We start from the raw sequence: 24438 nt of genomic DNA on the forward strand, positions 1-24438 counted from the left end.
ATATAGAAATGTCAGTCAGAGTCATATATGTTAGTTTCCTTACTATGTATTTTACAATGTACCTACTGTCCCTGACCTCCCAATTCTGTATTCTCTCTTGTCTCACGACCCGGCGAAAAAGCGATTTAGTAAAGAGAATCTCATGCAAGAGTCGGTTACTAAGTAGGTACATTTAATTTTTTCGCTCTGTTGCCTCTAGCTAGTAGGTAGTCTTTTCTGCATTCACGAGATAACCCTCGTAGTTTTTCTTAGCTTACTTCCATAGTTCATTTAGATTTAACGCTCAAGCAGAACATAAGTCTAACTGATGCCCGCGACTTCGTACGCGTGGATGTAGGTTTGTAAAAATCCCGTGGGAACTCTTTTATTTTCTGGTATAAAAAGTAGCGTATATCACTCTCCAGGTATTTAAGTATACCCGTGTAAAAAATCACGTCAACCCGTTGCGACATGATTAAAGGACAAACAGACAAACAAATGCACTTTCACATTTATAATATTAAGTAGTGATGGGTAGTGATTGTAGGTAGGTATGTTTAGGGGTTGTACTCGCTCCGAATTTTCACGGGTGGGCACTTTATCTTGTATTAAAGTTTAAAATTAATATCTATCTATTCGTTTGTTCATTCAATTGAGTTGAAACTTTGCACGCTAGTAGTTGGGACTTATATGAAGGTTTCTGACATATTATAGTACCTTTGAAACAGCTTTGAAATCTTTTAACAAGTTTCAAAGTTGTAAGGGATTACGTAGCTATAGGCGGTTTGCAACTTTGCTTGGTATTTAAATACCTACTTTTGTACATTACGTTAAGTTAAAAGTATTTTGTCCATATTGCAAATTTATGTCTCCATTGAAATTTAGGTTTGAAATCGGCATGGTTTTTGTTAGGATTAGATTCTTCTATTTTCCCTGTCATAGTTATTTTTATCGACGGACAATTTAATTTCTCGGAAAACTACTCGTATGTCGTTTTGGCCATTACAGGATGGGCGCCATCGTAAAAATAGTTTTGTGCAGTTGGTATATTGTTTCGACGCCAAATCGTTTTGAGTTTCGCTGCTATTCGGCATCACGGCCACGTACGAACAATAGCGTTAGAGCGTGAGCCTTACGGATGGCTGTAAGCGTGTTACTAACATTTGAGACGTGTTCAATTTTACAAGGAAATAAAACGTATGCCTGAAGGTAGGCAAGGTAATAAACATGTCACATAAAATGATGGAACTGTTGTACTTGACGATTCCGGCTTTCACGAGTAGATATAATATATATTAGATAGACCGCTGAGTATGCATTTCCGACGACAATTTGGTATTCCTTAGTCATGAATTGCCCAAAATAAACTAAATGCTCAAAAACCCGTACTCAGTAGTGGGCTGGCGATGGGTTGAGATAATAATGAATATGTGTATGATGTAAGTTTTTGGTCTTGCGTAGGTATCTATGCGTATGTACATGCGTTACAAAGAAAATTGATTCAGTATCTAAGGGAATAAAATTAATATAAAAACCAGGTAAGCACCTACTTACTTAAGTCTTGGGATTTTCTTGGGAATAAATTCGATGTAGTTATCAGCCTGTAACCGGCTTCCTGACCCGCATATTTAAACGAAAGCCTTTAAGCGTACAGTTCTCGATACCGTCTAGCTTGGATTCTCTTTAATGGGAGTCGATATGGTACCCAGATATTTTTATGTGAACGATTTATTTGCACAAGATTTCACCCCAGGTAAAACCTTTATTTTACCAGCGGCATATTTTTTCTTACAGGTCAAGTATTTACTTCCATAAGCCTTATTTCTTGAAGACTACATTAAGTAACTTTTATTTTATTTTCCTTTGATTTTTTATTTTTTATTTGTGTTTTTGCTACATTAGGAATCTCTTGTTTTGATTTCAAGTAGTTTGATTATATTGGGCATGACATATATATAAATGTAAAAGCCCCTAAATAAATCAAGAAAAAAAAACATGTCCACCTGTTAAGAAAAAGGTGGACTACGAGTATCAAGAAGTTATCAAGAACTCAACGAGTTGCAAAGCGAAAATAGTAATACACGGGGTACATTTTCCATTTTACTGTTTAATCGCAATCAGTCCTTCCATGCCCTGAAATTGTTTCAGGCCTATAATATTTGAACAAAATCATCGTTTACACTAACTAGCTCATGAGATGTGTTTCAAAACGTTTGGTTTATTGAATTCTGATTAATTCTCTTCATGTTATACACAAAAGTTTCCAACAATTTTCTTATATATTCAGAAGATCAACATTGTAACATTCTGAAGGAAGGAGTTCTTGAAGGAAACTGTAAACTATTGCAACAAAATCCTAATAAAACAACGTGTAAAGTTTTTACAACTTTACTTGGCACGGTTAAGCAGCACGCCAATTAGACATATTGTATCTTACGTATGGTACAAAGTATACATACATACTATAAAGTTTCGCTCTTCCACCACTGGACGTAAGTCTCATAGAGAAATTCCCACAAACGACTGTTTTGTGTCTTTTGCATCCAGCAGCTCAATAGATACAGCTAGAGGGCTCTCTCCGTCACTCGCTTCTACTCGCTTCATACAATCGTAGTTCCAATTTCATTTGAATATCAAGCAACCAAAGTCCAAGAAATTTTGCAGACATATTCTAGAAACTAATATCTATGTCTGTGGTTTTCCAGATTTCTGTTAAAATATTCGGTTTCAAAGTTACGCGGTCTTAAAAATTTACATACAAATCTTTGAGCCCCTGTAATTTTAAAACTACATATTTTTAGAAAAATCTAAAACACCACAGACACAGATATTAGTTTCTATAATATGTCTGCAAAATTTCATGGACTTTGGTTGCTTAATATTCAAATGAAATTTGAACTACGATTGTATGAAGCGAGTGGAAGCAAGTGACGGAGAGAGCCCTGTAAGACAACTTTGTTGTCTCCCCCACGTGCATTATTTCAACAAGTTCAAAGTTCTCTATAAAATGAAAACTAATTGAACATCCCATTGATGAACAATGAAAAAAACTATTGCATCTTTTAAACTAGATATTATAAGTACAGACAGAAACAAACTCTACAGTGTTTGTTGAATTTGTTAATACCTATTATAATCAATACAATCTGTTTATTTGTAGTTTTATTTTATTTCCACCATTTGAACCAAAATAATCTGAGTAGCTTCACGATTATGGCTTGTGATATTTATTGTAAGTAGAGCTTAGATATTGTCATTTTCACTTTTTTCACATTCTTGTAGAGGAAGTTGTAGCTTGTGTATAAGTAAAACATGTAATTATAAGTAATATGAATTTACCCATTAGGTAAGTTTATTTTGGTAAAATAGGATCAATAAGTAACTTAGAAAATAAAACAGAAATACATATTTTTAGGATAATTTTTATGTATTACAACATTTTACATACCTAGTTTGTGGCTTGTGGGCAGTCAGCCTAAAAAAGCTAATATAATACTTGTGAAGTTGGGTAAACGATCGACAGAGCTATTAAGTACAGGGTAAATATTTTCAGAAGCTGCAAGTTACTAATGTACGAAGTTCTAAGCCTGGATAATAATTATAGTTTAGTTATTATAGTAAGTTAGTAAGTATATAGTTAGACTTGTTTTATCCATCCATATTAATATTATAAATGTGAAAGTATGTCTGTCTGTCTGTTTGTTAGCTTTTCACGGTCGAACAGTTTAACCGATTTTGATGGGTACAGAGTCAGCTATGTACATCCCAGGGATGGTCATTGGACATAGGCTACTTTCTATCCCGGAAAATAATTCTTATAGGCCCATCCTATTAACCGATTTGTATGAACTTTGGTTCAGAGGTAGCTTTTGTCTCGGAAATTGACATAGGCTTTTTTTCCTAGAAAATCAGAATTCCCACAGGATTTTTGAAAAACCTAAATCCGTGTGGACGAAGTCGCGGGCAACATCTAGTTTTTAATAATTAGTAAGGCGGAAGATTTGAAATAAGTAAATCAAATTGTTTGATTTTTTTATAACGTACCTACATTTATAGCTCATATAATGTCTTTAAATTAATTGTGCAGTGAATACAGGACCTATTCAATATTTTCGCACTGAAATCCTGCTCAGTATTTCGATATCACTAAGGTTTTTTCAATCGGAAACTTTTAATATTCCCGTTAACTGATAAGTCTTTGTTATTATCCGTTGGATAAACGCTTTGCACCGATTTAATTTCATTATACCGTGTACTAACCTTGTTAGCGAAAATAATTGGAACGTTTTTATAATGCAAGGATTTCTTGAAATAACGAACTCATTATACTTACAATATAATGAGAACGAGTGCAATAAAATGATAGGTAAAATATTTTTTAACCATGGCGTCATATTTTTCCTTATCTGAACTCTGTTTGTAGATATGTTTTCATTAAAACTTGACATCGAAAATTTTATGAAGATTTTAAATCGATGAATGTAGTAAATATTAATTCTAAGGTTAAATCATACGTTTTTCTCATTGATGTAGGAAGAACACATTTTCCCGTTCATACTAAATGGCAGATAAGGCACTTGTCCCACCTGACGAGGAAGCGATGAATGTATGATTCCGTGTCAATAAAAGAGATTTTATTAATAGTGTATCGTTGACTGTGGTCACACCAAGAACTCTCTCTTCACTAGTTTGTCTGAATAACTTACCGGCGCGAGTAATAATCACCCGTTGCATTCACACACTCGTTAACAGATCAGCGACAAAACTAAGTATTCCAACTATACATTCGCAGAACGTTGCACGCCAACTCTCTCATCTTCATCTCTGGATCTTGATTCTCAATATTTGCTAATCGTCGGCGGTCGGACAAGTGCCTCATGCTTAGTTAATGTTAATTCGAAAAGTTACCGTAGAGCAAAGGCCTAAATTACTTACGAAGCGAAAACTTGTGCTATTTATTGAGGTTAAAATAGTTTCCTTACACGCACCTTCGTGAAAATTGTGGAACCAAGTGGCTTTAGCGGTGTTTCAACCCGGCATTCATATAGTTGTTCAAGGAGCGGAAATTCCGTAAAAGCCAGCAACGCATTGACGGCTTCTCTTTATACTTTACTTCGACTTTAGTTTACTACTAGATACTTTATATCGAGCTATCCAAGAAGGAGGGCTTACAATTCGTATAAAAACACTTTCTAGAATCAACAAGCGGTGATAGACTAGTAATTAAAACGCCAGCTTCTTAGTCGAAGGGGTCCAGAGTTCAATCTTGGGCACGCACCTTTAACATTTCAGAATTATGTACGTTTTAAGCTTTCATTTATCACTTGCTTTAAAGGTGTAGGAAAACATTGTGAGGAAATCTAAATGCCTGAGAGTTCTCGATAATATTTTCAAAGGTTCGTGATGTTTGCCAATTCACACTTGGCTAACGTGGTAAACTATGGTAAAAACCCTTCTCATTCTGAGAGGAGACCCATGCTTAGTGGTGAGCCGGCGATGGGTTGATGATGATGAATGTCAACTCAGCGTTGATAAATCAGACACTATTCCATTCCATTCCATCAGCCTATATGCGTCCACTGCTGGACATAGGCGCCACCAAACACGGTCCTCCGTCTTCCTCATCCACCCGCTTCCCGCCACCTTCTTCAGGTCATCGGTCCAGCGGGCTGGAGGTCGTCCCACACTGCGATTACCGGTACGCGGTCTCCACTTCAGAACACGTGTGCCCCATCGACCGTCGGTTTTGCGACAGACATGACCTGCCCATTGCCACTTCAGCTTGCTACTCCTTTAGGCTATGCCGATCGCTTTTGTTCTTTTGCAAATTCCCTCGTTCCGGATATTTCAGGCACTATTGCTCGTATTTAAATTTTCTGTGACCAGTAGTTATGCTTGAAAAATAAAGGTCATACTAAGGCTATAAATATGCAAATTTAATAAAAGATGCTTCCTCCCCGTTTAATAACACGATAGTAGCGTGGATCAAAAGCTTTCAAAAGCGACGACCTCTCTTGAATGAATTTTCTGCTGCTGGATATAAAGAAATATTGGGTTATATTATGCAATTTATGATAAAATACGGGGTTTATCCACGCTTACGTAGTGTATAGGTATAACCTATATAAGGTGAAACATGTTCCACCATTACGTTCAGGCGTAACGAAAGCTCAACTATGAAGTAGAGATAGCAGTCCCGTTTTATGAGTCACTAAGAAAGGCATTTTGAAATTCAGTTCTTGAAAGGGTGAGATCTTAAATTTTGTACATTTTAGGACATTTTACGTCTGATTATACACTTGTTATCTTGAAATTGATGAAAAGGTGACCTACAGAAATGAGGAATACGACTATTAAAAAAATATTTTTTTAGAGAACAAGGCCTTGAAACTAAACATTAGCAAGAAATTACAATCACGAGGAGTTCATTGATTGCGCATATTGTGCTGAATCACTTTATTAATTACACTGAGTTTGAAGGGTTACATTGTGTGTAGGAAAGTTTATGCGTTGTCAGGAACTAATAGTCGTCATTGATTTCACTTGGCAAAGTTTCAAATCGAAGTCTCGATAGCTAGCGCAGTTTGAAATTTCATACGGACAATTCAGAAGTCTGAAAGCGAGTGAAATGTATCCTATTCAGCCGTACACCCTTTGGCCTTAACAAAGAAAGGCATAAATTAATTATAATGGAGCGATATCACACTAATATTATAAAGGCGAAAGTTTGTGTGTATGTGTGTGTATGTTTGTTACTCCTTCACGCAAAAACTACTTGACGGATTTAGACATAAACAATTATGGTTATTTCAATAAATACCAAACGGTTTATTTCTTAACAATTACAGATTAGGGGACGTTTCACGAATATAATACCTACTTATATAATATTTATTGCAGTCATTACTTGCATCATTAGTCTTGCTTAATTAATGACGTGATTATGAGCAATTAGGTGCTAATTTTAGTTCCATATAATAACTATAATATATTGCAGTTTCATTTAAGTGACATTGATTATTATTGTACAATAGAATTACAATAGAATTAGCCACAATACCTATCGACTCCATTTCCGTGTAAATGTAAACGGCCGAAAGTCGGTTATTCGATATTTATTTCCAAGAGACTGCATAGGTAAATGTGAATTTTGAAACTTTCCGATTCACCGAACTTTTATAATAACATGGCTACACTGAACCGGATTTCATTTCGGATAGCTAGAAGCATAATGTGAATTAATTAAAAGATAAGGGCATATGTAATTTTTGATAGGATTTCAATATATTTGTTTCGTAATCTCAATTTATCGGTATGGTTTTGTATAATACGATTTGTGAAAATGATTCATGTACAACCATTTCTCATTACAGATACAATATTTTTTTAACGAACTTATTTGATACTAGCTGATGCCCGCGACTTCGTTCGCGTGGATGTAGGTTTTTAAATTCCCGTGGGAACTCTTTGATTTTCCGGGATAAAAAGTAGCCTATGTGCTAATCCAGGATATTATCTATCTCCATTCCGAATTTCAGCTAAATCCGTCCAGTAGTTTTTGCGTGAAGGAGTAACAAACATACACACACACACACACGCACACACATACAAACTTTCGCCTTTATAATATTAAGTGTGATAGTGTGATTAGTGTGATCATGGATTTACAAAATAATTTCTTAGGCCTATTAAAAAGTTTTGTTTGATATTCAACTTATGTATTAGTTTGTCAATCCGCACTAAGCTAGGGTGGTAAACAGTGCTATTATATTATGACTTCTTATCCTGACAGGAGAACGGAGATCATGATGATCATGACTTGATATTCATAAAAAAGTTTGAGCTTATTATCAGTTCAAAGGACAACAATATAAACTCAGACAAAATAAAATACCTATTAACATAAATAACCTTATACAAAAGACTATATCGCATAAGTAATAAATTATGTTAATGTCGCACAAAAATTAGGTAGTAGACGTATTTATTATTGTAACAGTCTACCAAATGAAACGGCTCCAAAGCTTCTCAAATATTTCACGAAAGACTAATGAGGTTGTTTGTATGTAGGGTACTTGTACATATTGAAGTAGCGTTGTTGCTTAGAGCTTTTGAGGGAGGCAGGCATTTCCGAAGAAAAACGAAATATCTTACCTAGTTACATACCTACAACTTCTAAAGATAGGGCCCAATCTGATTGGGTAGGCCAGCCTATAGCACCTAAATTAAATAATCAAGAGATAACTTTATACATTTTTATACGTTATACTTCACTTTTTTATACGTGGAGTGGTGTGGAGTGAAGTAGAGTATGATGGGATGGGATGGAATGGAACGGGATGGAATGGAATGGGATGGGATCGGATCAGATCGGATCGGATCGGGATGCAAAGCGGTGCGATGTTGTGCGATGCGATGCGATGCGATGCGATGCGGTGCGATGCGATGCGGTGCAGTGTAATGAGATGCGGTGCGATGGGATGCGATGCACTACGAAGCGATGCGATGCAATTCGGTGCGGTGCGGTGCGGTGCAGTGCGGTGCGGTATGGTGCGATGCGATGCGATACAATGCGATGCGATGCGATGCAATACGGTGTGGAACAGTGCGGTGTGATGTAATGCGGTGCGGTACGATGCGGTGCGATACGATGCGGTGCGATGGGATGCGATGCATGCGATGCGCTGCGATGCGATTTTAACACACTGAGTTTTCTCTGCATTTAAAACGAGAGCAATATTATTATAAATTATATATCATATTATTATAGTTCCTCATAGATCTACTATCTACTAAGCTATTCTAATACATAGTTATAGGTACCTATATCCTTACTGTAACCGTTGGAGACTCAGTAACAGACTAGAATGTGGCGATGTTCCGAACCACGGTAACTGTAAGGCCTAGCCACTGTAACCACAATGTTCGTTTCTAACTTCAGCAAATAGGACAAGGCTCTTACGTTGTCTATACTTACTCGTACTTCAAAAAAAACCTATATTGTTATAAATGCGAACTTGTGATAATTTTATTTTGATATAAGTGTAAATTAAAAATTTATAACACCCCCGACAAGTGAAGGTTACAGTAACTAGAAAAGAGCTGATAACTTTCAAACGGCAGAACCGATTTTCTTGGACTATTCCGCGCCTACGATCCAAAGTATCTGAGTTTTCCAAAACATAATTTTCAAATAAATAATTATGTATCTAGGCAACGTCTATCTTGACAGCTTGACATTTGTCAATTGACATAATATTATGAACCTAACGGTTATCTAACCTTCTTTTCTACAAGAAAACTAGAAAAGAGCTGATAACTCTTAAACGGCTGAACCATTTTTTTTGGATTATAGCTAAGAATACTCTCGATCAAGCCACCTTTCAAACAAAAAAAAGTAAATTAAAATCGGTTCATTCGTTTAGGCGCTACGATGCCACAGACAGATACACAGATACACAGACACACAGATACACATGTCAAACTTATAACTCCCCTCTTTTTGGGTCGGGGGTTAAAAAACGGACTCCACCGTAATTTCAGCGCTTATTTTGTCTTATCATTTAGTGCATACTTTGATATCATTTGAGTTAGTTTCAAACGAAATCCTTTAAAATAAAACCACAAGCACTAAAAAGTAATAAATAATTTTTGTTTAGTTACACGTGTAATGTACCGAGGTATGAAGTCGGGCGAGATTCACATTTGAATTTCTAATTTTGTTTTATTATGCTCGCTCGACTTCATATACCTAGGTACATTACACGTGTAACTAAACAAAAATTATTTATTACTTTTTAGTTCTTGTGGTTTTTGAAGTCGGTTTTATTTTTCTTTTGAAATTTTTTTTAGTGCTTGTGGTTTTTGAAGTCGGTTTTATTTTTCTTTTGAAAAAATTTTATTTTACAATTTTTAGTGGCCCCACTGTACTATATGCCCAGTTAAAACCCTACTGTTTACTAAGCTATTACGCTAATCGCGAGCAATTTGCTCTTATCCATTGAGGAGTTCTATTCTCCATATCCGAAGATATTCATCAGATCTTCACCAAATTTATATGGGACCACTTGCACAGTATACCCTTTCAAACAAAATTTCCAAATCGGTTCAGGGGTCTTTGAGTAATCGGTGAATTAAAAAAAAAAAAGATTCCGACGAATTGAGAACCTCCTCCTTTTTTGAAGTCGGTTAATAAAGGTAGAGTATACCTACAAATTATGGAGCATATAAAAAAACCAACTAAAATTGATTTACAATGATCACATTCGAATGGTCAAAAATAATATTTTTCTGTGGACTTATGTAACTATTTTTCCCAACTTAAAACTAAAGTACGGTCACACCAGTCAGCAAGTCTAATTTCTGCACATTATTTTTGATATCACCTGCAATAATTTCTTAATTAAGGCCGCTTCACACCGATTGCGTATGCAGCACGTACACGTGACACGTACGTAGTGACGCGCGTGAACCCATAGACGTAACTGCACGCATTACGTCTACGTAAACGTTCACGCCACGCACTATGCCATGTCTCATACAGTTCCATACATTACAACGCAATGGTACGCGCTACGTCTACGTCTACGATTACGCAGCCTGTGTGAACGAGCTGTTAATCAAAAAATTTGCTCATAGGTACTCAGAAAAGTTTTTACGAGAGATTTCCCTTGTTTCATGGCAATGTAATTTGTAGACGAAATTCACGGACGTACTTTTTGTAACCAATGAATGCAGTTGGCTGTTACAGTAAAATACTCAATGAGCCCTTTGTTTTTATCATTACTTTTCAACGAGTTTTGTTGAAAAGAATTTCCTTCTTTTTTGTATTTTCACGCAATTGCGAAAAATATCTTTATTGAAATTAACGAACGACAATTAATAACACGCAAAAACGGACAAGCAAGAGTAGATTATTTTTTTTAATTTGTTAAAGAATACTAGCCATGTTCATTATATTATATACTTATTAATATTATAAATGCGAGAGTGTGCTAGTTTGTTTGTTTGTCCTTCCTTCACGCCCTTACTAAGCAACCAATCGATTAGATTTTTTCCATCGAGATAGATGAAAGGACGGAGAGTTACATATGCTACTTTTTTACCGTAAAATCAAAGAGTTCCCACAGGATTTTTAAAAACCTAAATCCACGCGGATGGAGTCGCGGGAACCAGCTTAGTGACTAATATTTTCCTTCGCCCTCCAACTAAGCGTAAAGCTTGCGCTAAAAGTGGGTACGACAATTATTAGTGTAACGGGTAGGGTTTGAACCGCCGACCTTTCCGAATTCAGTCCACTCCTTTAACCGTTGAGCTATTCAGGTTTACTTAAAATGTCACATTTATGCTAATACTAGTTGATACCCGCGACTTCGTTCGCGTGGATGTAGGTTTTTAAAATTCCCGTGGGAACTCTATAATTTTCCGGGATAAAAAGTAGCCTATGTGCTAATCCAGGGTATAATCTATCTCCATTCTAAGTGTTTAATCATAATAGTGTTATAATCTATCTCCATCCGTCCAGTAGTTTTTGCGTGAAGGAGTAACAAACATACACACACACACACACATACACACATACAAATTTTCTCCTTTATAATATTAGTGTGATTGAACGAACAAAATCTTTTCTCGAGCGTTACTGTCACTTTAGGTACCTACTTTCATAATTTATTTCGAGTGCGTCTGCAGAAATTAAGGACATTTGGTGTTGTCATCCCAATTAAGGCTTCATCCATCACTGCGATATGGACCAACTCATTTTATTTGTAGAGATTATCATGACGCAGCGTTAATTCGATTCCAATTGCCGAATAATCTTCGGGTCATTTAGCATGAGATATTACGTGCCATGGGATTATTGATTGTACACTGGGGAGATGAGCTGACAGCCAAGTAATTAGAAAGACATTCTTCTTTTATTTAAAAACAAGCGACCCGCCCCGGCTTCGCACAGATAGCTTTTTACATTTATGTTGGGATCTCCAATTTTTTTGGATATAAAGTATAGCCTAGGTTACTTACGAGTAATGCAACTTTCTACTGGTCAAAGAATTTTCAAAATCGGTTGAGTAATTCCAAAGATTACTTCCTACAAACAAACTTACAAAATTTACCTCTTTATAATATTAGTAAGTGGAAAAGATTCAGGCATCCTCATTTAAAAATACCCGAATAATGAGGCCCAAGATTCTAGTGTAACTTTAAACTTACCATTTAACTTAGGCACAAAAAAAAAGTCGGTATTCGCAACTTCGTTTAGTAAAATTAAATTTTTGAAAAAGACTGACTTGCCAAAGAGAATTTGCACTTGATTCGTATGAAAGTTATGTATGAAAGTTAATTCTTATGTATGAAAGTTAATTGTAATCAATATTTTAGCTGTTGCCTGTCAGGTTAGCTGTGATCTCATATTTTGTGCAATGTCCGCATAATCTCACGAGAGGTCCAGGATGTGAAGCTGAAAAAAGGGGAAAACAATTTTTCTGTTAAATGAATAATAAAATGTGCAACGCCCTAGATTACAGATTTACACAAAGTCAGTTTTAACTTGAAAAGTTGTACACTCTTGTCTGGACTTAGGAAGCAAGAAGAAGAATTTACTCTAAAAGATCAATAACACCATTTGCTAAGTCATTGGTGCTTCTTGTGGTAGCTATAAAACTGTGCTAATAGCTAATAGACATAATACAATAGAATGCATGTGATGTAAGCGGCCTGTTCGGTGCTTAACGAGTTTCAATTTGTAAAACTGCCAACACAGTATCCCCAGACAGTGCGGTTGCGTCCAGCGTGGATAAATTACATGAATTAAAACCCTGATCTGGTATAAATTGTACATTCATTCATTCGTATCGCGAAATGAAAACCGAATCTGCGGCTAATTGATGTTAAACGAACAACGAACCAAGGCTATTTGAAATCCAGATCTAGTCTATGTAAGTATTACCGCGAATTATTTGCGAACACATTTGCTTCCAAAATTAGGCTTTCTTCTCGTGCGTATTTAATTTCATAACAATTAATGGAAACCTTTTTCCTTTTGAAGTACGGAAACTTAAAAATGCACTATCTCTTCCAGCATACTATGTTCTACATTCGTACATAATATAATAATCGATTAGTATTACAATAGCTTCCTATTAAACGTGATTATTGATCAATCATACGAGTCTGGTTGAGTGTTAATCAGTGAGGTCACAAAACCGCGCTCGAGTTTGAGGTTTATTCATGATCTGTCGGCTGTGATGGATGCTCTACACCAGTCTTTCCCAACGTGGGCGATAACGCCCCCTTGTGGGCGCTGCAGGCCTAAAGGGGGGCGGTAAGAGACCCAGGAAAAAAAAGGGGGCATTGTGTAGGGCTTTGGGCTTTTGAGTAAATTGGAACCTGATATTAACAAACTTATTGAACAGCATCAGATTCAACCTTCACATTAGTTTTTATATGAGAATAATTGATTATGTTTGTTTTATTTTCAATTAAAGATACTCTGTCCGAATACTATAAATTTGCGTTTCAATAATCAGTTATAAGTACTTAGCGGTTTTTTAGTATGTTTAAAAAGGGGGGCGTTAAAAAATAATTTATTCTTAAAGTGGGCAGTAGACAAAAAAAGGTTGGGAACCTCTGCTCTACACGGTCTACACACTCTACGCCTCTGTAACAACACGTGGCCTCACGCCGCAATGCACACTTGCATATATGTATGTACATAGGATATTTGCAGTAGTGCAGTCTGTTGAAAGTTACAGTCAATCAAGCAACCTTTCAAACAAAAAAAAACTAAATTAAAATCGGTTTATTAGTTTAGGAGCTACGATGCCACAGACAGATACACAGATACACATGTCAAACTTATAACACCCCTCTTTTTGGGTCGGGGGTTAATAAAACGAGCGCTCTGGGTACCTTGACGCGATGCTTTGAAGACAAAATGTAAGACGCTCTGTGGAACAAAATACGAGAGTCCATTGCGCGCCCGTTACGTACTATAGAGCGTCATTCATTTTTAACCGACTTCCAAAAAGGAGGAGGTTCTCAATTCGTCGGAATCTTTTTTGACGTGACAACGTCTTATAATTCGATAGAGCCGGCTGCACGCACGAAAAAACATGACTCATGCGGCGTTACCTCGCTCTGAGGCGTTCCATGTAAGGCTTAAAGTGCAAGCGAGAGCGCGGAACGAACGACAAAGAAGCACAATCGGCCTTTGTTGTCACGTTCAACTATCGTCAGTAAACCGACTTTACAGACAACCAATTTTTTTTTTTGTCTTCACAGCATCATGTTCACGTGATCATGGCGCTTGCTATTTCAAGTCCCTATTAGGGTTTAGAGTATGTAGGTGTGCGTAATGAATTCCATGTAGATCTTCCATTTGGACCTCTTTATTACGAATTTGATTTGATGTAGTTACTTACCTACCTATAAAAGTTTTCTAATATTTATTTATCATTATTGGTGTTTTATTTGTTTGCGCAAATTAAAGATAAACAACATGGGTGATTTATATTTGATTCAGCTATAATACCTATACATACAATTGTTTTGGTTGAAGTTATAATTAATATCTACAATATTGATATTTGCTTTCATGAAATATTCAATATTACTTGATGGAATGATTTGTTTTGATTTTGACAAACTATTTAGTTTGTCAAAATCACCAAGCAAAATCATCGATGGTCAAAATCAAAACAATCGCGAGCAATGAATTCTGGTCAGTTATTTTGACTGACCCGAACGGCTAACGGAGCCAACAGGACTACACGGAATTCTGTGCACGTTAATTTTGTAGGTAGGTTGGTAATAAATATCATTTGATATACCAACGCATTCATTTAATGCAATATTCTATTTTAATGTTATTGTGATAAAATGCTATTCTGAGAATAATGAGAGCGCCGAGTTTATGATCAATTCAAATAATCCATATCTATTTAGGTATAAAAGCGAAAGTGTGTCTGTCTGTATGCTATCTTTTCATAGTCTATCTATTTAATCGAATTTGATGTTTGATACATTGCTACAGCTGTACTACTATATATTTGTACATAGGCAACTTTTTAACTCGGAAAACCAAAGAGTTTCCATGAGAATAAGAAAAACCTAAATCCAAGTGGATGAATTCATCTATTTTGTAAGAGATAGCTTGCATCATGGAAATGGCTAGACGTTAGCTACTTTAAAATCAAAGAGAGTTTTGGAAAGTATAAACCCGTGCGGACATAGTCTAGTCTTACGATAAGAAAATATCTGCATTTGAGCTTTGTCAATCAAGGACGTCATCGATGAAGGACGTTCATCATTTCTGATCGATGAAGGCTGTAATAACGACCTTCAAGCCTTATATTTGATTGGCTTGAAGCATCACAAGACAGGCATGATTGGCAGCTTCTAGTATCTAAGGCTAATCCGATTTCAGTCGCAGCAAGCCAGCAAAGGAAGTGGATTACTTAGGATCAAGGCACATGCACTGATTTCACAAATAAAGTTCAGTTTAGTTAACATCATTAAAAAAGTGACGTTGACCAATTTGCTGCAATGTGCTTCGAGCCTTATTTATTCAATCAATGTACCTAATTCCGGCGCCCGTATTTCCTCTGCCACGTATAACCTAAATATCTTTAAAGCTAGATTGAATAGGCATCGTCTAGGCAAGCGCGCTCGAATTTAGACCTTATCCTTGCCTCATTTGCATTGTAATTATTGTCGTCAAGCGCAATGACTGCCAATAGAATTGCATCTTGTAATTAAAAAAAACCGGTCTAGTGCGAGTTGGACTCGCACACCAAGGGTTCCGTACCATCGTTCAAGATATACCTAATACCCTTATCTAGAACTCTGCAAGTTAGCGGTCTGCGTCATCTATATGTGATTTATACAATTAAATTTTTTTGTGAATTCATTTGAATTTATTTTTGTATGATATAACCACAAATTCACGGTTTTCCGATTTATTCCTTTACTTGTGCTATAAGACCTACCTACATGGCAAATTTCATGATTCTAGGTCAACTACTACTATGTACTCTAAGTATAGGTTTTCTTGACAGACACGACAGACGGACGGACTCCTGTAAGGGTTCCGTTTTTCCTTTTGAGGTACAGAACCCTAAAAATTGGCAGTCAGTGGGGATTGCCGACAGAAATCGAAACCTAAAATTATGTTAGCATACTTGAACCTTCCATTGAAATTGAATGTACTTAAAGGTCCAAACGCATTTGCGCTGCGCTGCACGACGCGACGCGACGTGGCAGAGTCTTGCTTCATACTTACAAACTTATATCACACTAATATTATAAAGGCGAAAGTTTGTATGTGTGTGTATGTTTGTTACTCCTTCACGCAAAAACTACTGGACGGATTTGGCTGAAATTCGGAATGGAGATAGATAATATCCTAGATTAGCACATAGGCTACTTTATATCCCGAAAAATCAAAAAGTTCCCACGGGATTTCGAAAAACCTAAATCCACGCGGATGAAGTCGCGGGCGTCAGCTAGTAAACTATATTTGCCGCGCCGCACAGGGCAGCGACAAATACCTAATGTAAGGCCACGGATAACTTACATGATTAACTTACGACTTTACTAATGTTAAACACTTTTATATGTACTTTTACAAAAGTTTTGCTGTCAATTAATTATTATGTAAGCTACTAACATGAGTAAAACTTACAGTATTAATCACGGCCTAAGGATATTAGTGTAATTAAAGTCGGTAAGTACTTAATTAAATTATGTACTTATGAAGTATTAACCTCAACAGATACCTACCTATAAGTTGTTTTCAAAACGGCACTTGTTTTTATGTCTTTCTCTCCTAAGGCTGTCCAACCTTTAAGAAAATTACTTTCCTTTCTTGGAACCTAATTATGCATAAGTCTGTTCGTAATGACATTTTTAGGACTCTCTCCCCGAATAAGGTATCATTCAGTCTAATAGCTAAGACCTAAAAACTTTTATCTGCATGTCTGTGTTCAATTTGTAGGGTTTTTTATAACAAGAATCGAATCTTATCATCATCAGCCTAATGCCGGCTCACTACTGAGCACGGGTCTCCTGTGAGAATGAAAAGGACTGCCAAGTGCGATTTGGCAGAATTCCCACACCTCTGAAAATATTATAGGGAACTCTCAGGCATGTAGGTTTCCTCACGACGTTTTTTTTTCACCGTTAAAGAAAGTGACATTTCTGAAAAGTTACAGGCCCGGAATTGTAGTCAAGCCACCCGAGTAGAAGGGCGACGTTTTCACCACTAGACTATAAACCGCTTATCGAATTCAATCTAGTACCAATTAAATAAATGTTTGGAGTGACGTCAAAGTGATATCGGTTCGTATAAAAGATTATTAAAAAAGAAAGCCTACAAAAAGTCGGTTTATTAGATTTGTCATTTGACTTTCGTTTGCGTTTCGTGTAATCCGATCCAAATGGGAGAATATAAGTTAATTTCCAAAAGCAATTATTTCAGTAGCTGTAAATATCCTACCATAGTGCTTTGTCACTTGAAGTGCAGTCGTCTTTATACCAGCTAAGTCTTTGTGCATCCCAGATGCAGTTCAAATAACGTTTGAGCCCGTATCTCCCACAAAGCCAGTTGTGTATTTAGGACAATTAAATTCTAAGCGCTATGCCGTTTTGAAAAGCTTTACAAACTCTGAAAAAGTATTCTCAGCCCTGTCCATGATTGAGCTGAATCAAATCAAACAATGTGATGAAGTAAAAAATTGATTTTGTAAAATAACTCAACATGTTAATATTTCCTGCCCAGTAGCGTAACTTGAAAGTAAGAATGGAAATAATAGGTATGGCACCTTGTAGAAAAGCGATACAACTTAGATCCATCATTGTTTTCCATGTGGCATGGTGAAGTGTTGCGGATACAACAACAACAATGACATCTCCATAATATGTTTGGCGTTATTATTAACCCCCGACCCAAAAAGATCTCTGTATCTGTCTGTGGCATCGTAGCTCCTAAACTAATGAACCGATTTTAATTTAGTTTTTTTTTTGTTTGAAAGGTGGCTTGATCGAGAGTGTTCTTAGCTATAATCCAAAAAATCGGTTCAGCCGTTTGAAAGTTATCAGCTTTTCTATTTACTGTAACCTTCATTTGTCGGGGGTGTTATTTTTTAATTACACTTGTATAGAAAGAAAATACTGATAAGTAACCGATGCAACCGTCGAAAGAGGTAGATAGCTTGAATGAAACTATTTCATAAATCCTTGCAGGAATATCATTCTAAAATATATGTAGCCTTATTAATTTACTTGTATCATTTGATATACGGTAGTACCTATTTCACAGATGATTACAAGTCTTGACCAATAAAGCGATAGATAGGTTTCCGTTATAACGCGTAGCCGAGGGAATTTTATCTCGGAATCTCGGAATCCAATCGTTTCAATCCGTTTACTTGTTGCAATCAGGCCCTCCCGCCTGAAATACGAAGATCTGATATCAGTAGGGAGTTATTACGGTCACATTTCTTGCAATCTAGGGATAGTAGCTACTTGTGGAAAATTTCTTTAAATTCATGAATAGAATAAGTATTTCAATTGGCAATTACCTATTTATTTCAATTTCTCTATAATCATAAATTATAGGATAGAAATAGGTGCTACTTTGCGGAAGTCCATGATACACAAGGAAAAGTAAGCTTAATCCATATCTATACTACTTACTTAATACTATATAATATGCAAAAGTGTGTCTGTCTAGACAGACACACTTTTGTCGGTTTGCTTTTCACAGCCTATCCGTCCATCTTATTTTGATGAAAGGAAGGTACAAATTAGTTTAAATCCCGTAACAGGCATGAGCTACTTGTAGTTCCACATTGGACGTGGATATCGTTTATTTGGTACAAAAATATCTCACATCCCGGATAAGAATGTTAGTTACTTTTTACCCAGAAAAGCTACTTTTCCCGCCAGGTTTTTAAAAAACCTATATCCATGAGGAGGAAGTCTTGGGCACCATCTTTTCAGACAAATCTGTATGGTAGCTAACAACATTCAGCATGAAATATGCACCGCCCGCCCTCTCTCTGCTAAATATTCATTAAATTACTTAGATCTTATTAAAATACAAATCCTCTGCTAATAAATAAAATTGAAATAAAATTATGGATTTCATCCACGAAATTTCCCTTCAAAGTGTCGGAATTTTAATTTGATATTTTAATTAAAGAGCTCATTAGATTGTCGAATAAATTAATACTAAATCATTTTAATAAGTAGGTATAATAACTACCTACTTATTAAAATGATTTTTAAAGATATTTTCAAACGCACTGAAATCTACCTACGTTGACAAAAATTATGAAAAAGTAAAAGCAAACGTAACAATTTTCAAATTTATTTAAGGAGTCTACAAGAAACACATTGGTACATTACATACTACACTGTACTAGGTACCACAGCCTTCATACAAGCGAATTAATCATCTACTATATTAACAAGGATAAAGCTGAACGTAAATCAAACTGGACAAAGACAATGCTTTACACAATAGTACAGAAGGAATCATGAGTGTCGCTTCTTTACGAAGTAATGGTTAGTATTCTTTGGTACTATTCTATTATCTCCCTTCCTATATGGAAAAACTTAAAATATCCAAGAAATAAGACCCATTCAACAGAAAATTACTCGCAGATTCATGTCCTGTAATTATATTTGCTTTACATTGTGTACGATCTGGTTTTATTTAAGTTTCTTACCATTAGCGAGGCGGCAGCGGAATAAATCCCCACAATTTACACAAACGATCTTGTAAACCTAATTATTTTAGTTGTTATGCATGTTGTTGCGGATTGTAGTGAGTGGCATCTTTAGTTAACAGCACTCAAATGTAAAAGTAGAGAAAATAAATAAAGTCTTACGAAAGTGCGAGTTTAGGTTTCGACACTTGTCAATTAACTTACTCTCATATTGCCAGGAAAATAGGAAAATCCGGTTAAGTTCGAGTCGGACTGGCAAACGAAGGGTTCCGGACCATCGTACGAGACATAACACTATACACTTTTTAATTTTTAATTTGCATGGTGGCCATTTTGGAAATTTCAACTCTCTACCTACTACGGTTCAAGAGAATATAATCCACTGACAGATAGGCGGCCAGCCAGACGGACGGACTGCGGAAGCTTAGTAATAGGGTGCCCTTGACTCCCTTCAGGTACGGAACCCTAGAAAAAAAAAAGATTCCGGCGAATTGAGAACCTCCTCCTTTTTTGAAATCGGTTAAAAAGTATAATGATACTCATGGCTCACATTGGACATAATAAAAATACACCAATATACAGCAATAAATCATTCAGAAGGAAGCAAAGTTGTTAATATACACGAACACATACCACTAACATATTTTTTAGCTGGTTCTTCTCGGTAAGAACGGCATTCCGAACCAGTGATAAATTATTCTTCATTCATTAGCACTTTAAAAAGTTTATTTGAATAAAAAATCATTCTATTCTATTCTATAAAATAATATTTTATGTAGCAAAAGCCGATGTTGATGATGTCCGATGCCGTAAACTCGAACGAGCAATTGGCTCCTTTTAAGAAAACTTTTTAAGGAAAGTTTTAAAAACATCCCGTAAGTCCTATTAGATGAAAAGGAACTTCTGTAGCAGTGATACTAAACTTGATAATAGAGTTTCAAAAGTTTAAATAGCTCGTGTGTATTTAAATATACTAAGTTCATTGATAAACGAAACTTAAAATAAAATCATAAAAATGCTTTCTAAAAAATTCTATTAAGCCCGATTTTTCAATCGTCAAAAACTTTCATTTGAGGAATAAATTTGACATTTGACAGATTTTCTATGCAAATGCTGTCAAACCTCAAATTCCTTTCTCAGATAAAAGTTGTTTGACGATTGAAAAATCGGGCCTAATAGATAATTTTTAATTCGTCAAATAACTTATATCTGAGGAATAAATTTGAGGTTTTGACATTTTTTCTAAAGGAAATCTATCAAAACGTCAAATTTATATACTATAGTAGAGTCACTGTAAACATACTATACAAGTAAACGGTGTAAAATATGTCGACTTTAATTACCAAGGGACAAGACCCCTAGGGCCTTTACGGTTGGAATATTTCAACTACAACTCAAAATGAAATTAAAATACGCGGTCAAATTGTGTATTTGCACTTTGTCCAGCTGACTTGTGTGTTTTAGAACAGTTGCTAGTAAATACTGAAAGACAAGCAACGCTACAACGAATAGGTAGGACCTACAGTGACGACTGTTCCAACTAAAATACAGAATTTGGCGCCGCAGTTAACTATAAAGCATTATTGTACACTTGCCGAGGCAGGTTAGGGCCAACCAAATTTTCAAATAGTTAAATATGAAACACAGAATCATACTCATCACACTAATATAATAAAAGCGAAAGTTTGTATGTGTGTGTATGTGTGTGTATGTTTGTTATTCCTTCACGCAAAAACCACTGGACGGATTTGGCTGAAATTCGGAATGGAGATAGATAGTGTCCTGGATTAGCACATAGGCTACTTTTAATCCAGGAAAATCAAAGAGTTCCCACGGGATTTCAAAAAAACCTAAATCCACGCGAAGTCGCGGGCGTCAGCTAGTACTTAATAATATAAAGGCGAAAGTTTGTGTGCATGTGTGTGTGTGTGTATGTTTGTTACTCCTTCACGCAAAAATCACTGGACGGATTTGGCTGAAATTCCGAATGGAGATAGGGTAATATCCTGGATTAGTACATAGGCTACTTTTTATCCCGGAAAATCAAAGAGTTCTCACGGGATTTCAAAAAACCTAAAGCCACGCGGACGAAATCGCGGGCGTCACCTAGTATACAATATTATGATTTATCCAAGACCTCTAATTATACAAAGCCTTATTCACCACTCTAAGCACGGGCCTCCACACATCTTTGAGTACATTATGGAGAACTCTCAGTATGCAGGTTTCATCAGGATGTTTTATTTTACCGTCAGAACAAGTGATACTTAATTGCTTAAAGCGCACATAGCTCTAAACAATTGGTTGTCTGTAAAGTCGGTTTACTGACGATAGTTGAACGTGACAACAAAGGCCGATTGTGCTTCTTTGTCGCTCGTTCCGCGCTCTCGCTTGCACTTCAAGCCTTACATGGAACGCCTCAGAGCGAGGTAACGCCGCATGAGTCATGTTTTTTCGTGCGTGCAGCCGGCGCTCTATCGAATTATAAGACGTTGTCACGTCAAAAGATAGACATTCGTGCCTGTATAGTGATTTGTTGCACTGCACTTGAATTTGACTTTGAATTGGACTGTACACTTTTAGATGGTTTTTAAAAATGTTTAATATAATCAAATGTTTAATAAAGAAACACTGGTATGATCATGTAGCCGGTAGCACCGCGAATGCCATCGTGCCGCGCGCCGGCGCCGCACCGCGAGACCCCCCGCTCCCGCAGGCGGCCGCCGCGCACGCCTTGTTTAGTGCTATAGCACTAGACAGTGCCAAGGATCAAACTCCGGCCTCCCGACTCGGAGACCGACGCCTACCACTAGGCTGTCACTAGACCACCCTAATATCATTCTTGCTAGTCTTGCGTTCACTGAGTAATGGCTCAACCCTCTCCTGTACCTAGATTGTCACATAAATAGTAGCAAGTGAGGATAGGTGTGGTCAGATTTATTACCACGGGAATGTTAATACTGGTGCTCCAGTTTGATGGCCTGACATTTTCGGGACTCGGTTTTATTAAGTAACCCTCGTCAAAATTGGAACAATAACTGTTCAGATGTGTGATACAAACTTAATGATATTGATACTATCCAATATATTATCTGTGTATTTAGGCGTTGGGTTTCACCAGTATGGTTTGACTTTTCAAGATCTATTGAGATCACTTATCAGCCACTTTAATTGGAATCCCTTTGCTGATTGATTGCGATTGCTTATAACAGAGACTTGTAGTCACAAGATTGTAAGATTGTGGGACTTACCCAATGATAGTTAAATATAAATTGCAATTATGATAATGAAAGTAAGTTCATGCATTCTTTATTGACTTTTTTTAATGTCCTTCTAACTACAAGGATGCTGAAAGACTATTAAGGCTGTAACACTTTCGGTATTGGATTGTTGTACTTTTCTTGTAGTTTTATATAGACGTAATAGGTAGAAGGTAATAATATGCCTCACTGTAAGTGTGCGTAAATGATGTTTTTAGTGTAGCAATTTTAGCACGTACGAAGGATTCTCCACAATACATTTCGCCACTTCATTTAGTAGGTACGGAGCGTTTTGCTCTCATCTTCCTTTCATGATAAATGATACTTTGGTTATGACAATAATCCACCTAATGATGCTCCCGTGTAATTTCATCTAACTGCTATAGAACCTACTGAAGAGCAAACAAAGCAACGATATCAATCAATTTTAATGTAAAGCTTGAAGTGATTTAAATCGTTCAAAATTTCAATTACTTAGATACATACACATATAGATATTATTAAGACAGATACATTATAATATCTTTGAGCTCAGAAAATCAGAGTTCTTACGAGAATTAAAAAAATCTACATTTTCGCCGACGAAGTCACATAAAAATAAATAAACATTTCAAAATCTCTGCACGTGGAATAAGAATAGAATAGATTTTTATTCAAATAAACTTTTACAAGTGCTTTTGAATCGTCAAATAATTTTAATATTTAATAATAATTTAAATAAGAATCAAAAATAGAACCGTTTTTCCTCCGAAGGGTAAAAGGAAGCTCGAACACCTAAATACAATAATTTCAACTATTTATTTTCTTGTTGCTAACAGAAAAGTGGCAAATGTTGTGAAAGGCAAAATAAGAAAATAAAAGGGAACATGTTATAAGGAGCGCTAAATCGAAGCTTTCGTATGCAAGACACGTTAATCTTTCTCGAAGTGAATTTGTTCGATCTCCTCACATCCGCCCCGAGAGGATAAATCAGTTTCGATCACTTCTACCATGTCATGGAAGGAATAAATAATATGTACAAAATTATGTGTATTTTTTTAACGGTAGTATTTTTTAAGCCAGTTATTGTCATCGATTCAGGGGTTTCTATCTGTCTGAGTGTCTGTTTATGCTGTAATATGTTTGTTTTTCTACTATAAAAAAATTATATTTAGAAAAAAGTATTGGTAATACTTAGTGCTTTATTTGCTTATTTGATCTAAAACTAAAGCTTTTTTTTAATAAGAATATTAGCGATGCTAATCCTGACTAATACTCCCCTTTCCCCTCCAATTAACTAACTTAACTTACTAACTTATTATTTGTTAACTTTATAAGAAACAATCGCAATTCAAAAGCGTATTGTAGTCAATAACATTTTAAGTTAAGTTTTACAAAAGCGGTTGAGCAAAACTCAAATAACACGAATCTCTCGCGGGTAAAAGCTACTTTGCCGTATTTAAAGGAAAATCAGGACCTATTTCTTT

Source organism: Maniola jurtina, chromosome 12 (assembly GCF_905333055.1).
Source record: "Maniola jurtina chromosome 12, ilManJurt1.1, whole genome shotgun sequence".
NCBI classification, from domain to species: Eukaryota; Metazoa; Arthropoda; class Insecta; order Lepidoptera; family Nymphalidae; genus Maniola; species Maniola jurtina.